This window comes from Solanum stenotomum, unplaced genomic scaffold (assembly GCF_019186545.1).
Source record: "Solanum stenotomum isolate F172 unplaced genomic scaffold, ASM1918654v1 scaffold1930, whole genome shotgun sequence".
Classification (NCBI taxonomy): domain Eukaryota; kingdom Viridiplantae; phylum Streptophyta; class Magnoliopsida; order Solanales; family Solanaceae; genus Solanum; species Solanum stenotomum.
The window spans coordinates 57,196-63,545 of record NW_026025476.1 but is presented as its reverse complement, the minus strand read 5'-3'; the positions used below and the strand labels follow the sequence as shown (position 1 = coordinate 63,545).

At 36.8% G+C, this 6,350-nt stretch overlaps 1 long non-coding RNA gene across 1 annotated transcript; it reads left to right on the top strand.

Annotated features, from left to right (window-relative positions):
• The first annotated feature begins 3,383 nt into the window (after nucleotides 1–3,383).
• LOC125850804 (uncharacterized) lies at nucleotides 3,384–6,125 on the top strand. Its single transcript, XR_007444847.1, has 3 exons — nucleotides 3,384–3,493; nucleotides 3,928–4,004; nucleotides 6,047–6,125. It is a non-coding gene; the product is annotated as an uncharacterized LOC125850804 (long non-coding RNA).
• Nucleotides 6,126–6,350: the final 225 nt, after the last annotated feature.

Sequence of the window (6,350 nt, the reverse complement as noted above, 5' to 3'; positions counted from 1 at the left end):
CTTCATGTAACTTCTTGGTTAAACTGTTCTAACAATTCATGGATTTTAAAAGAAAATGATGTCATACATATACATAAATAAATATTTTCTGAGAATAACTTCAAGCAAGAAATATATTACTATGTATAGATGTATAGTATGGGTATTTTATTTTATCTTTATGGGTGTCAAGGCCCTTCAATAACATAATGAGATTCGAGTTTGACCTCTTTAAATTTGTTGAAATTCAAAACTCCACATTTTTATATGAAGTTGGAATGTATCTCAAATAAATTATAAGACCATAAGAAATCGTTTATTAGAAAGATCAATAACGCACGAACAGGCTAAATAAAATAGAATGAGAAGTAAAGAAGTCACGAATTCAGAAATTTAAAAAAAAAAAAAAGTTTTAACATATTTCTTTTTATCATCCAACTCATTTTGACCTAGCGAAAACATTATACTAACTTTATATATACCTCACTTTTACCTCATTTTTCTCTACTGTCAACACACTCACTGTACAAATCTCAATAGTTTCGCCACATAATTGATGAAAACATTGATAATTTGAACCTCACCTTGTTGCATTTTTCTTTTTGGGTAGAGCAAATATATATTATATAAAAAGAAATCAATTAGTGATAAATATAAAATATTTGAAATGTGTAGATCCCTAGTTACAAATAATTTCAAGAATAAAATTGTGAAGTACATTAATTAAGAATGAAAGAATCAAGTTATTAGAGAAAGAAGAAAACTCTAATTAAGTAATTTTTGGATTCAGAAATTTCTTCACCTACTCTTTTTTTCCACTGCTTCCTTTTATGAGCCTATTTTCCAATTCAGTTGTGTATCAAATATTTGAAGAAAGGATGTGATTGTAGCAGAGAAAGAGAGATCATTTTGGAATAGCTAGGTGAAAACATACATGGACAAATTCTACTTTTATATTAAATAATATAGGAATCCGAACTTTACAAATCTCGTCCCAATCCTTGTCGTCTACTACAATATCATAAGAAGAGAAGAAGACACAGTAAGCTATCAACAATTGTGACTTGTGAGAGAAATGGCCAATAGTAAAATGATGAAAGACAACGTTAAATGTTAATAAACTCTTGGTTGTGAAATTGCCGGTTTCATTTTGTTTCAATACAAACACATGCATGTCTTCTTCAATAAGTGAAGTTTCAATTGGAATGAACTTCGAAACTGATTTTCAAAACTTCTTAATGTCAACATATATAGAGGTTTTTACCTTCATGAGTCACATTAAGAATTTCAGTCAAATAATAAAGCACATGCATCAGACTTTTTCTAAGAGAGTGAAAGACAAAAAAAAAAAATTTTAAAAAAATAATAAAAGATTAATCCTTCAACTCTATTTTTTTTTTATGTACCATTTAAATACAAAATACTAATTTTATGATTTCTTTATTTCTATATAGGCTCTTCAACTACAATTTTGCATTTTAAAAATCATCGTTCATCTGTTAGTTATTGTAAGAAAATCAAATTGACAAATCATTATTGATTAATTTTTTTTAAAAAAAGTAACAATTTCTTTTTAAGAGTTTTCCTGTATTTTTGCGTGAAAAATAACCGACAAAAGTGCGTCAATTTTCTTTCTTAAGAAAATCAATGACAATCCAACGAAGTCTATCGAGTTTCAACATTTTTTTATAGTGTTATTAATTAGCAATGAACATGAGTTCATTTTTACTCATATTTAGTTGAATGAAAAATTAGAAAGTTGGTATTTGAATTAGTCCAAATAGATTAGATATGAAAAAAATTATGTTTAATTAATTATTTTTAAAAGAAAATCAACACACTTTTATCGATTATTTTTCACACAATAATGTACAGAAACTCTAAAAAATTAAAAAAACTGATGTTCATCCATTATATTTTTTAAGAAAAAACATATGACGATTTTTAAAATAAAAAAGTGGAAATAAAGAACATAAATAAAAATGAAGAGAAATCATAAATTTAGTATTTTCTGTTTAAATGGTCTTTATATAAAATAGAGTTGAAGAATTAAAATGGAACAATTCTAAGTTAGCATGTCAAAATGAAAAATGGGGGCAAGTTAGAGGAGTTGTGTATGTGTTTTTTATTGGCTTTTGTACCATGTTATGGAGTGCGGAGTACACACATCCCACTTTGAAGATTTTTTGGAAAGAAGTGTCTAAATGAAACATAAAAATTGGAGTTGAAGGATTAAAATGGAACAACATTGAATTGGAGTGTCAAAATAAAATTTAGAGGCAAGTTTAAGAATCGACATATGTGTTTGGTCAATTAAGAAAAGGCTAATAAAAAAACATGTCATACCTAAAACGTATCCATCCAGATGACTTTGATACCATCTAACTATACCACAATAACTGAAAAATTAAGAAGCCAAATAAAAAAAGAGAAAACGAATAAAATACACATATTGAAAAGAAAGCAAAAAGTGAAGCTAATTGGTAGGGGGCAAAAGAAAAAAAAAGATTGAAAAAGATACCTGCTAGGGATAGCACATAATTATCATGTTTTCTAAGAAAAATTAACCAAAAATTTTCCCTGCTTATGATTTAAAGAATTGAGTTATGGAGTTATAAATACCGTCATTTCACTGAAGGAGTTATAAATACCGTCATTTTAAATCATAGAAAATTAAATTTAAAAGTCGAATATAGAAAAAAAAATTAAAAAGAAAAAAATTCAAATATACATCCTTCTTAAGACTTTAATCATAATAAAAGAGATGAAAAAAAAATAACAAAATTAGTACATAATTTTCGTAGTTTTTGTCAAACTAAAACATAAATTATAAGATAGTATCAATAATGATATATACGGTTCACTACTTTAACTTTAGAATGAAATAGATAAAAATGAGGAATATAAAAAAGATATTAGTTATTTTATATATCCTCCAACTCACTTTATGTAATGACTTGAAAAGTTGACTTTGGTCAACCTTCTTGGAAGTCGTGCTCAGATGAAAATTCTGACAGCTAGGTTAGCTTCGGAATATTGATTTTGGTCTAGAACGACCCTTTGTTCACTTCCCGAGGCTTTAGATAGCAATTGTGGAATCTGGTTCAAATGATACTGGGTGTGGAACCCACTTTTCGTCGAAGCGAGCTCCAAATGGAAATTCCGCCTTCACCGTTGAGTCCGAAATATCATTTCCAATCAGATTCCATATAAGGTTTGTATTTTTCCGACTTCGAACGAGTCCGAAACATCGAAATTTAAGTTTGAAGAGTTATAGAATTTTGACGCGGTGGTGACGTGGCAGAGCCACGTGACAACACGTGGCAGAGGAGTGATATCTGGACATTTCCAGATTTTAAGAACGAAATTCGTCAAATTTTTTTTGTTCAACTTCAACTCAAGACTGCTCCTTCATTTTGAATCCAAATTAAGTGATTCAAAAGGCAAACTTCAAGAGAATTTCGAGGGGAATCTAGCGGTGATCTCGGAAACGCGAGGGGAGGCTTCGTTTGAGGTAAGAAATCAATTTTAGCCACTGCCAGTGTGATTTCCGGATGGTTTTGTTATTGAATTTTGAAATGTGAGATCTTGATCATCGTAAGTCCGTTTTAAGTCATTCTTGGGGCTAACTTGTAGAGTTTTTCGCAAGGATCGTCGTGGTATAATCTGTTTGGGTTGAAAGGGTCTCGTTTTTCCGAAAATTGGTGATCAAGGGGCTGCCCTTTTTAATTATTGTGGCTGATTTGCGGTGTTGTAGGCATCTGTTTGTGCTAAAATTTTGGGATATTAGTTTAGTAAGGTAGTTGGGACGTTTCCACGGATTCGATTTTGAGATTCTAAGTGTGGGCCCCACAATCCCGTTTTAGACCCGATTTTGGGTCCGTCTCCGAAAAATATAATTTTAGTGTCAATATATTCGTAATGACGAGGTGATTAACCTTTTGTTAGTGGGGAAGCATTTGGAGACCGTTCGGAGAGGAAAAGATCCGGTACCGTGAGTTGGAGCACGCGTGATCGGCTTTCAGGTAGGCTATGGTTTTCTCTCGTGAGATTGAGCATGTTTAGGCAATTGTTTATTGATTTGCTTGAGTATGGAGGGGTTCGGGTGTCGAGCATGCTAAATTTCTATAATTCCTGCCTTAGACCTTATTTCGGGAAAGTGTTGGATTATGACAGCATGTCTCTTGATATTATTGAATATCCATATCTGGTGGTGTATATGATAATATTGATTTGAAGTATGTTTGGCCTTAGTCTAGGCTTAGACTAGTGTTGCCATAGACTTGCGAGATTTCGGATGTCGTTGGGCAGTAGAACTTTTTCCGACGTCGTTTCGGACGGTTAGCTCCTTGTAGACTGATATAGCAGACTTGAGTCTGATAGTCGGTAACTCAGCTTATGACCTTGTATCCATAATGCCCTGCTTTTATATCGGCTACAAATACCCGGTTAAAGTCCGTGGTCTAGCTTACTCATTATTGGATACTTCCTCGGCGATTTGGGGTATATGAGGGTCGGACTAAAAGGATTATTTATGGTAATCGGTTTGGTGATATTTCCCGCGACGGATGGTTGGATATTGATTCTTAGCTACAGTACCCGGTTAGAGTCCGTGGTCCAGCTTACTTATTCCAGGTTTAGCTACAGTACCCGGTTCGAGTCCGTGGTCCAGCTTACCTGTGATCTGGTTTCAGCTACAGTACCCGGTTAGAGTCCGTGGTCCAGCTCATTTATGTCCAGGCTTAGCTACAGTACCCGGTTCGAGTCCGTGGTCCAGCTTACCTGTGATCTGGTTTCAGCTACAGTACCCGGTTAGAGTCCGTGGTCCAGCTCATTTATGTCCAGGCTTAGCTACAGTACCCGGTTCGAGTCCGTGGTCCAGCTTACCTGTGATCTGGTTTCAGCTACAGTACCCGGTTAGAGTCCGTGGTCCAGCTCATTTATGTCCAGGCTTAGCTACAGTACCCGGTTCGAGTCCGTGGTCCAGCTTACCTGTGATCTGGTTTCAGCTACAGTACCCGGTTAGAGTCCGTGGTCCAGCTCATTTATGTCCAGGCTTAGCTACAGTACCCGGTTCGAGTCCGTGGTCCAGCTTACCTGTGATCTGGTTTCAGCTACAGTACCCGGTTAGAGTCCGTGGTCCAGCTCATTTATGTCCAGGCTTAGCTACAGTACCCGGTTCGAGTCCGTGGTCCAGCTTACCTGTGATCTGGTTTCAGCTACAGTACCCGGTTAGAGTCCGTGGTCCAGCTCATTTATGTCCAGGCTTAGCTACAGTACCCGGTTCGAGTCCGTGGTCCAGCTTACCTGTGATCTGATTTCAGCTACAGTACCCGGTTAGAGTCCGTGGTCCAGCTCATTTATGTCCAGGCTTAGCTACAGTACCCGGTTCGAGTCCGTGGTCCAGCTTACCTGTGATCTGATTTTGGCTACAGCACCCGGTTCGAGTCCGTGGTCCAGCCCACCCGTGCCCGACCTTTGGCTACAGCACCCGGTTCGAGTCCGTGGTCCAGCCCATATAGGTTGACTCATTAGCTATAGTACCCGGTTCGAGTCCGTGGTCCAGCTTGCACGTGGTGTATTCCCAATTCCTCACTAAAGCTTCAGTTTAGTCTTGATTACTCTCATCTGCAGGTTGAGGTTTTGGAGGTTGGAGAGATTCCGGTTAAAGTCCGGGACGTAATGAGATCTTGGAATATGATTGGGAATGGTTCAGTTACAAGTCCGGAAATTGGTAATATTGTGATAGACCTTCTAGCTCCATTATTTTACTTCAACTGTCAGTCCATCTGCCGGGCTTATGGGGGTCCGTGCAGGTGGTTTCTTTTATTGTGCACGAGCGTACCCGTCGGGTTTATGGGAGCCCGGCGGAGTTAGTTAGATTGCTTGTCTTTGTTGCCTGTACGCTCGTGTACATACCCCCCATTTACTACTCTTTGCACTTGATGTGACCCTTTATTTGCATTTCAGTTTACTTTTGCTTATCTTGCTCAGTCGGCCGATGATGCCTACTGGGTACCTGTTGTTTGGTACTCATGCTACGCTCTGCATCTATTTTGTGATGCAGGTCCGAGCACTAGTAGCCAGCGTTGATCGAGCTTGGAGTAGACTTATCCGGAGACGGGGGTGAGCACACGGCGTTTTGTTCTATCTCACTCTCCATCTGTATATATAGACTTGTCTTTTTCCTTTCGAGACAGTCCAGTCTCTGTTGTCCAGTTTTGGGACTTGTACTCATTTAGTAGTAGCTCTGTACTAGTGACTTCCAGGTTCTGGGAGGGATCTTTATTTGTAGATATGTTTTTGGTTTGCGTCCGCCTATTTATATTGTTATTTGCCTACTCTTGTTTAATTTCTACCCTCAGACCCAT